Raw genomic sequence first — 9,573 nt, forward strand, 5'->3', positions numbered from 1 at the left:
GAATCGAACCCGGGTCCTCCGGCTTGGCAGGCAAGCATTCTTACCTGCTGAGCCACTGTGGCCCACCCTGATTTCTGTAATTTTATAGTAAGCCTTGAAGTAAGAGCATGTAAGTAATCAACTTTGCTTCTGTTTCAAGAAAATTTGATTATTCTAGGTCCTTTGCATTTCCATATAATTTATTTTGAATTATGACAGAAATCTTTATTAACATGTATTCTTCAGTGACGTGTGAGCATACATACAATATGCACACATACATATGTACACTCTGACACACCTCACAGATCACCACCATCAGTTTATCCAATGAATTAAAACTAAAATGGGGGGGGGAGAATTATGGGGGTGGGACTAAGAACAAAATTTCTATGTTTTATCTGGTAAGAAATGACATATTTCTCAGAATTTTCCTTGGAAAAACCTGGGACCAGAGTCTCTTTGAAATAAAATGCATACCTCCTTCTCTTAAAAAAGAGACTCCAATTAATGCAGTTACAGTAAGCTTCTCAGAACAGGAGCATTCAATCCACTTGATTCTTGGCTGCTGCATCTTCTAGCTTCAAGACAAGCTGCCTCTCAGTTGGGGAAGAGAGGCTCGTATGGGCTTGGGTTCTGTGCATCTTGGGCTTGGGGGGTGGGGACGCAGAGGGGGTGCTGGGGGAGTCACACCTCATCTGAGGGGTCTGGCACACCATCTGACTGCCCATCAGAGCTCTTCAGATGATCTCAGGCTGGGCCAGGCTAATGTCCCAAGGTTTCCTGGCCAGGCTGTCCTTCTGTTCATGGCTGGTATTTGCAGGGGGGTCCTGTCACGGCTGCCGTCACCACCACCTCCTTTACCTTCCTCATCCTCTGCCATCTGAGCATGAACATGGTCATGGTGAGTCCCTGCTGCTTCCACCCACCAGCTGATAGTGGCTTGGTCTGGCTTTAGTGTCCACTGAATTTCCATACAATTCCTTGCTCTGTCCTGAGGGATGTAGGAACTGATTATGGAACTGGCCATCACATGGGCTTCCATTGTTACTAACCATAACAAGAACAGTTGTGTCCTTTGGGACATCGGCTTGGACTTTTTTTTTTTTTAAACAAAAATAAAGACTGAGATGGTAGAATCTAGGAATGCCTAGAGTGTATAATGATAGTGACTAAATGTACAAATTTTAAAAATGTTTTTGCATGAGGAAGAACAAAGGAATGTCATTACTGCAGGGTGCTGAAAATAGATGGTAATTAATATTTTAAAATTTCAACTTATGTGTGAGACTAAAGCAAAAAATTTTTATTTGGTACAAAATTTATATTTTGACTAGAGCATTTCCTAATATAACTTATGTAGATAGCTTAACTGAACACCATAAGTACATGGAACCTTGAGTAGGACATGAGATTTTGTTGGTTTGTCCAGAGTGATGCCCCGATGAATCCCAGAGTGATTTGATCAGTGAACAAAAAAGTATTTGCAAAGTCCCCTTCAGGGAATGGTGAGAATGGGGGAAAATTCAACCTCCCCAAGTTGAATTCTTGATATTCTCACAAGCAGTGTGGCCAACCAAAGCTATAGGCTGAGCCCCCAGTCTTGGGGTTTGTTCATATGAAACTTAACCCCATAAAGAATAGGTCAAGCCTACTTAAAATTAGGCCTAAGAGTCACCCCCAAGAGAAGATGTTTTGTTAATCAGATTTGGCCTTTCTCTCCAGCCAACACAACATGCAAACTCACCACTTTCCCCCTGTGTACGTGGGACATGACTCCCAGGGGTGTGGACCTTCCTGGCAATGTGGGACAGAAATTCTAGAATGAGTTGAGACTCAGCATTAAGGGATTGAGTAAACGTTCTTGACCAAAAGGGGGAAGAGTGAAATGAGACAAAGTGTCAATGGCTGAGAGATTCCAAACAGAGTAGAGAAGTTATCCTGGAGGTTATTCTTACGCATTAAGTAGATATCACCTCGTTATTCAAGATGTAATGGAGAGGCTGGAGGGAACTGCCTGAAAATGAAGAGCTGTGTTCCAGTAGCCATGTTACTTGATGATGATTGAACAATGATATAACTTTCACAATGTGACTCTGTGATTGTGAAAACCTTGTGTCTGATGCTCCTTTTATCTACCTTGTCAACAGATGAGTAGAACATATGGAATAAAAATAAATAATAGGGGGACAAATATAAAAAAAATCAAATGGCTTTAATAACACTAAGGCCTGGAGAATTTTGGGGGGGAGAGAGTGGTAGGTGGACTGTTAGTATGGAAAGATATGCTAGAACACCAATTTACAGTTAACTTAAACTTTATTAAAATAATTAGGTTGAACCATATGAATTCGAGTTTTTTGTAGGTAAAACAAGGTTCACCAGCCCTGACCTGCAAACATGGCATTCCAGTATGGCTCAACCTAGTGTTAGCAGGAAAACTTTTAGATTTACAAGTCTGCACAATGTATACCAACACATCTCAAAGAAATTGAGATGGCAAGAACAATTAACAAAAAGCTAAGAAAGGGCGGGTCACAGTGGCTCAGTGGCAGAGTTCCCGCCTGCCAGGCTGGAAACCCGGGTTTGATTCCGGGTGCCTGCCTGTGCAAAAAAAAGCGAAGACAAATACTCAACCTATAAGCCTTATTATATTCTTAAGTCAAGTCACATTTGAATTTTTAGGATAACCATTTCAGTATGTCTTTTCAATACAAACTAAAATGACTTTCATTTCCAAATCTCTTGAGAAAGCAAAATTAAAGCAATGCAAACCAGAATGTCAAATAAATATAATTAGCAAACCAAGGTGTTACATACATTAACCCATTTATTTTAGGCCAGAGGTGTTTCAAATTGTGGAACTTCTACTGGTCTTTCAATTCCTTCAGTCTCCTGACAGCAGACTTGACTGTGACCGCAGAGGTGGTGATGTAAGTCCAGGCACCACCAGCTACTGTTTTCACTGTGGGAAACACAGTGCCAGATCCCCACAGCTCCTCTCTTCATTTCGGTTCTGCCACAGAGGGAGCAAGTATACTTGGCGTGCTGCCTGAGGTCAATTTTCTTCACCATTTTCCTGAGGGAGGCACCAAAACGGGTCCCACATTTACTGATGATTCCAACCTCCTTGGTGCGTTTCGCCATGTTGTGGCAACCTAACTCCGCACCCAGAGAGCTGGCTTGGACTTCTAACCTGTAGTTTTTTTCCCCTTGCCCCTGGACAGAATGCCCCACTCAATATTCCTGAAAGGGCTGCAAAGTGGAGTGTTTTGCTGTAGGGACCTGCATGCAAGGAGTCCATCCGGTGGACTCCACTGGTGCTGAATACATGTGTCAGGCCTTCGGCGCTGCTTTCCCCCAGCTGGGATTCTTGACAGCTGGCTAGGTATCTGCCCCTGTGATTGGACCATCATCTTCATCAAATTCAATTTTCACCCCCTTTCCATTGGCTGTGCTAACTCCACAGCCTCCTCCAGGACAGAGGGAAGTGGGCACTACCCCGTAGATGTATGCCAGCTAAACAGGCATGCCAGGACAAACACCAACTACAGCAATAACTGGGGTGTCATGCCCGACAAAGTCATTCCACCTGCAATGGCCAAATTCCTCTTGTTTTTGGAGGTTTTTTACCTCCCCTCACGCCTGCTAAGGATCTTCCTGCCAATTCAAACAGGAGTGCCAATGACCATGGCAGGAAAAGGGCTGCCAGCCATGAAGGAAAGCCCCCATTGGAGCACCAGTCAATGTACCCAGCAGGCAAAGAATTTTCTTCTTAGCGCTCCTGGGCTTCTTGCCCCAGAAGGTGCAGCTAGCAGGCTGAGGTAAGTCAAATCTGAGACAACTTTTAGAAAAACCAACAAAATCCACAGCCCCATTCTGCACAGGTTATGTGATTACAGCTTCCCTCATTCATCTTAGTGCTGCATCATGCATAGGCTTGATGTCATCTGGTCCAGATTCTTACCCGTGTCTAAGACCTGAAGGGTACCTGGTCCCTTACCTGCCAACTCTGGGCCCCTGCTGAGTGGCCATATTGCAGGTCTGTTTCCATGCCAGGTCTGCTTCCATGTCAGGTCTGCGTCCATGCCAGGTCTGCTTGCGGGGGTCGCAGAACTCTGTCTGCCTTTCCTCCATCAGGTCAGCCTTGGACAGCTGGCACAGTCACAAGCAGTGACAGTGTAAACACAGGCCGGGCCGCCCAGTGGCATCCGGGTCACACGCTAGGTGTCGGCGCCGAGGGAACTGGTCTTCCAGTTCCAGTTTGCGCGGGATGGGTGAGCAGCGGGCGGGGGAGTGCAGGTGGAACTCCTTGCTGCACTTGGGGTGGGCGATGGGCGACGGCTAGGGCTGGCCTCCAGGGGCAGGTAGAGACAGAGGCGCTCCCGGCACGGAGGCGCGGGCCGGTGATGCGCGGCGGGGCCCTCCCGGGTGGCCGCCAGCCCAGGCACTGCGCACGCTCCATCCCCTCCGGCCCAGGGTGCCGGAGGACCGCGGCAGGTCGGCCTGCGGCTTGGAATGCAGAAGAAGCTGTGCAAAGTGAGGCTCGGCGCCCGAATGGGCAGCGGCACTTCCGGTCTCTCGCGTCCTTCTTGGAGCCCGGTGGCCAGCAGGTGCCGTAAAGCCCAGCGCTGCCAGAGCTCGTCAGCGGCGCTCCTTAAAACAGACGAAATGAGGCAGTTCTCACTTTTCTCATCCCGATGGTTTAGGGAGGTGGATTTCTGCGTCTGAGCAGGCTCCTTCAGGCTGGGAAGGGGTAGGCTGTTCGTCTCCAGGCCATATGATTTTAAATTCAGATTGCCATTAAAAAAAAAGGAAAGCCTGCTGGAATCTTAATTGGTCTTACAGTAAATCTAAAAGATAAGTTTGGGGTGAATTGCTATCTTAATAATAATGAGTCTTCCAGATCATTAATAAGGTATTTATTTAGGTCTTTAGTTTTGCTCAGTAACATTTTCAGATCTTGGTGTAGAGGTATTGCACAGGTTTTGTTTACGTTATACCAAGACATTTTGCTCTTCCTGTGATTATATATATTTTTAAACTTTCTTTTTCCAACCATTTATTTTTTGTATAGAAATATATTTGATTTTTTGTACATTGCCCTTGTATCTTACAGTCTTGCTAAATTCCCTTATTCTAGTAGTTTTTTTCTTTGTGTAGACTTTTTTGGAAATTTTTATGTGTATAAAAGTGTTGTCTGTGAATAACATAGTTTTATTTCTTTAAAATATATTAGGGATTTTATTTCAAATTTTTGCTTTTTTGAACTGGCTAGGACTGTTAGTACTTTCTTAAACAGAAGTGGTGAGAGCAGACCTTTTTGCTTTATTTCTGTATCTTTATTTTTGAAGGATATTTTCTCTGATTATAGAACTCTAGATTGACTTTCATTTTTTCTATCAGCAATTTTGTTTTGTAAATTTTAAATTTTATTTTATTATTTAAAAAATTTTTATTGATACAATAATATACAAACACATACTTTTTTTGTATTTTAAACATCTTTTTACTATGAAAATTTCCAAACACTTACAAAAGTAGAGTACTGAGAACAGCCAATAATGAAATCACATCATGCTACTTTACCAATCACCATTTGCCATACTGATTTCACCTCTTCCCTTTATTTTTTAATTTTTTAACTTTTTTATTAATTAAAAAAATTAACAAACAAAACATTAAGATATCATTCCATTCTACATATATAATCAGTAATTCTTAATATCATCACATAGTTGTATATTCATCATTTCTTAGAACATTTGCATCGATTTAGAAAAAGAAATAAAAAGACAATAGAAAAAGAAATAAAACAATAACAGAGAAAAAAAAGATTATACATACCATACCCCTTACCCCTCACTTTCATTTACCACTAGCATTTCAAACTAAATTTATTTTAACGTTTGTTCCTTCTATTATTTATTTTTATTCCATATGTTCTACTCTTCTGTTGATATAGTAGCTACAAGGAGCATCAAACACAAGGTTTTCACATTCACAGAGTTTCATTGTGAAAGCTATATCATTGTTCAATCATCATCAAGAAACATGGCTACTGGAACATAGCTCTACATTTTCAGGCAGTTCCCTCCAGCCTCTCCACTACATCTTGAACAACAAGGTGATATCTATTTAATGCATAAGAATAACCTCCAGAATAACCTCTTGACTCTGGAATCTCTCAGCCATTGACACTTAGTTTCATTTCACTCTTTCCCCTTTGATCGAGAAGGTTCTCTCAATCCCTTGATGTTAATTCTCAGCTCATTCTAGGGTTTTTCTCAGTCCCTTCATGCTGAGTCTCAGCTCATTCCAGGATCTCTGTCCCACGTTGCCAGGAAGGTCCACAGCCCTGGGAGTCATGTCCCACGCAGAGAGGGGGAGGGTGGTGAGACTGCTCGTCATGTTGGCTGGAGAGAGAGGCCACATCTGAGCAACAAAAGAGGCTCTCTTGGGGGTGACTCCTAGGCCTAAATTTTAAGTAGACTTGACTTATCTTTTCTGGGGTTGAGTTTCATGTGAACAAACCCCAAGACTGGGGGCTCAGCCTATAGCTTTGGTTGTCCTCACTGTAGACTTGACCTATCCTTTGTGGGGTTAAGTTTCATATGAACAAACCCCAAGACTTGGGGCCAAGCCTCGCTTTGGTTGTCCACACTGCTTGTGAGAATATCAAGAATTCAACTTCGGGAAGTTGAATATCTCCTCACTCTCACCATTCCCCAAAGGGGGCTTGCAAATACTTTTCCACTCACTGATCAAATCACTCTGGGATTCATCGGGGCATCACTCCGGACAAACCAACAAAATCTCATGTCCTACCTGAGATTCCAAGTACTTATGACATGCAATCAAATTGTAACAAACATTTTTTGCTTTAGTCTCACACATAAGGTGACATTTTAAAGTATTAATTATCATCTATTTTCAGCACCCTGCAATAATGACATTCCTTTGTTCTTCCTCATGAAAAAACATTTTAAAAATTTGTACATTGTACATTTCACTATCATTATACACTCTAGGCATTCCTAGATTATACCATCTCGATCTTTACCATCTATCTTTCTTTCTGATTTCATTTATATCCCCAGCCCTCCTCCCTCTATCATTCTCACATGCAGCTTCATTCAGTGTTTTAACATAATTACATTACAGTTACCAAGGAAATATTCCAAGTTTATTCACTAATATCAGTTCATATCAGTGAGACCATACAGTATTTGTCCTTTTGTTTCTGGCTAATCACACTCAGCATAATGTCCTTAAGGTCCATTCATGTTGTTACATACTTCATAACTTTATTCTGTCTTACAGCTGCATATTATTCCATCTTATGTAAATGTCACAGTTTGTTTAGTCAACTGTCTGTTGATGGACATTTTGGCGGCTTCCATCTCTTGGTAATTGTTAATAATGCTGCTATAAACATTGGTGTGTAAATGTCCATTTGTGTCCTTGGCCTCGTGTCCTTTGAGTAGAGACAGCATATAGATGGGTCCTGTTTTTTAATCCATTCTGCCAGACTATGTCTTTTGATTGGAGAGTTTAATCCATTAACATTCAGTGTTATTACTGCATGGGTAGTACTTTCTTCTACTATTTTGCCTTCTGGATTTTATATGTCATATCTAATTTTCCTTCTTTTTAGCTTTACTTATAATCTTCCTTTCTACACTCTTCTCCACACCTCTCTCTTCTGTCTTCGTATCTGTGTCTAGTGTTCCCTTTAGTATTTCTTGCAGAGCTGGTCTCTTGGTCACAAATTCTCTCAGTGATTATTTGTCTGAAAATGTTTTAATTTCTCCTTCATTTTTGAAGGACAATTTTGCTGGATATAGAATTCTTGGTTGGCAGTTTTTCTCTTTTAATAATTTAAATATATTATCCCACTGTCTTCTTGCCTCCATGGTTTCTGCTGAGAGATCTGCGCATAGTCTTATTGGGCTTCCCTTGCTGCTTTCAAGATCCTTTCTTTCTCTTTGACCTCTGACATTCTGATTATTAAATGTCTTGGAGTATGTCTATTTGGATCTATTCTCTTTGGGGTACGCTGCACTTCTTGGATCTGTAATTTTAAGTCTTTCATAAGAGTTGGGAAATTTTCAGTGATAATTTCCCCCATTAGTTTTTCTCCTCCTTTTCCCTTCTCTTCTCCTTCTGGGACACCCACAACACGTATATTCATGCGCTTCATATTGTCTTTCAATTCCCTGAATCCCTGCTCATATAGTCACATGCGTCGGTTTTCCCTGAGGGTGAGACCCAGCAGGTTGAAAGACTTTCCTGTGAAGTCTCTGGACTCTGTTTTTCTTATCCTGCCCTGTGTGTGGTGCTTGTCTGACTGCAGGTCCCACCAGGATATGATGCAGTACCTTTAACTTTGGCAGACTCTCCCTGGTGGGGCATGGTGGAGACAGAGGAGAGGTTGTAGGCTGGTTTTAATGGCTTCAAAATACCAAGCCCTGGTGTCTGAATTCCTTGATGGAGGGATTCCACCTGGATGGGGCTTCACCCCTCCCCTGGGGAAGGCACAGGCTCCAGACAAGCCCCCAAAAGAGCTCACTTCTACCTATGCCTGGGGGAGTTGCAGCCTGAGAAGTCTTGCCGCTTTAATCCAAAGGCTGTCAAGCCTTTGTAGATACACAGCCACAAAAACCTCTGTTTTCTTCTTTTTTCCCCCCCTTTTTCTGTCAGTCCTGCCCCCTTGGCGCCGGTGCAAAAATGAGCAACCTCCGCTTTGATCAAGTTCACCTAAGCTGGGGGCCTATTTTTAGTAGTCAGAATTTGTTAATTAGTTCCGCAATTGGTGTTTGATTGTGCCCAGTCCCTGCTGCTGGTCAAGTCCTTTCCTTTCCCCTCTGGGAAAGCGGCCTGTGGGGGAGGGGTGCTGGCTGCCGCAGCTTTGGGAACTCACAGTTCTGGGGGGTGCTCGCAGCCGGTCCAGCTGGTCCAGACTGGGGTACGCTGTGAGTCCGGTCACTATCATGGCTCCGGGAGCTGTTCTGTACTGTTTCTGGTTATTTAGTAGTTGTTCTGGAGGACGAACTAAATCACGCACGTTGTTAAGCCGCCATCTTGACCCGGAACAACACATGCATCCTTAACATACAAACATTCCATACTTGGTGCACAGTCAGTGGCTCACAATATCGTCACGTAATTGTATATTCATCACCATGATCATGTTTTAGAACATTCTATAAGCAATATTTTTAAGAACATTTTCTGGCACAACCATTTAATCAGCAACGAATCTTTCATTGGTGAGTTTGGTCCATTAATGTTCGAAGATATTAATGTAAAAGCAGTTCTTGAATCTAACATCTTATCCTGCAGTTTTTATTTGTAGGATCTATTTATTCTTTCCTTTTTAATACACATAAAACTTTATTGTACAAAAGTAAGGCCTTTGCATTCCACAGCTCACTAAAGCTAAAGAAAGACTGGATAATTTTTAAGTCCTTCACAAACATTTTGCTTTCACTATGTCCTGTCCTCAGCTATTAAAAAATGGCCTGACCAAAATGTTATCAAAACAAACACTATAAATAACACTAAGTCCTTTACAGAAGACTGCCCTAAATA

At 42.4% G+C, this 9,573-nt stretch overlaps 2 pseudogenes; both read right to left on the reverse strand.

Moving 5' to 3' along the window:
* Positions 1-201: 201 nt before the first annotated feature.
* Positions 202-4,396, reverse strand: LOC143657110 (E3 ubiquitin-protein ligase RNF19B-like; annotated as a pseudogene).
* Positions 2,326-3,180, reverse strand: LOC143657112 (large ribosomal subunit protein eL43 pseudogene; annotated as a pseudogene).
* Positions 4,397-9,573: the final 5,177 nt, after the last annotated feature.

This window comes from Tamandua tetradactyla, chromosome 15, assembly GCF_023851605.1.
Source record: "Tamandua tetradactyla isolate mTamTet1 chromosome 15, mTamTet1.pri, whole genome shotgun sequence".
Lineage (NCBI taxonomy): Eukaryota > Metazoa > Chordata > Mammalia > Pilosa > Myrmecophagidae > Tamandua > Tamandua tetradactyla.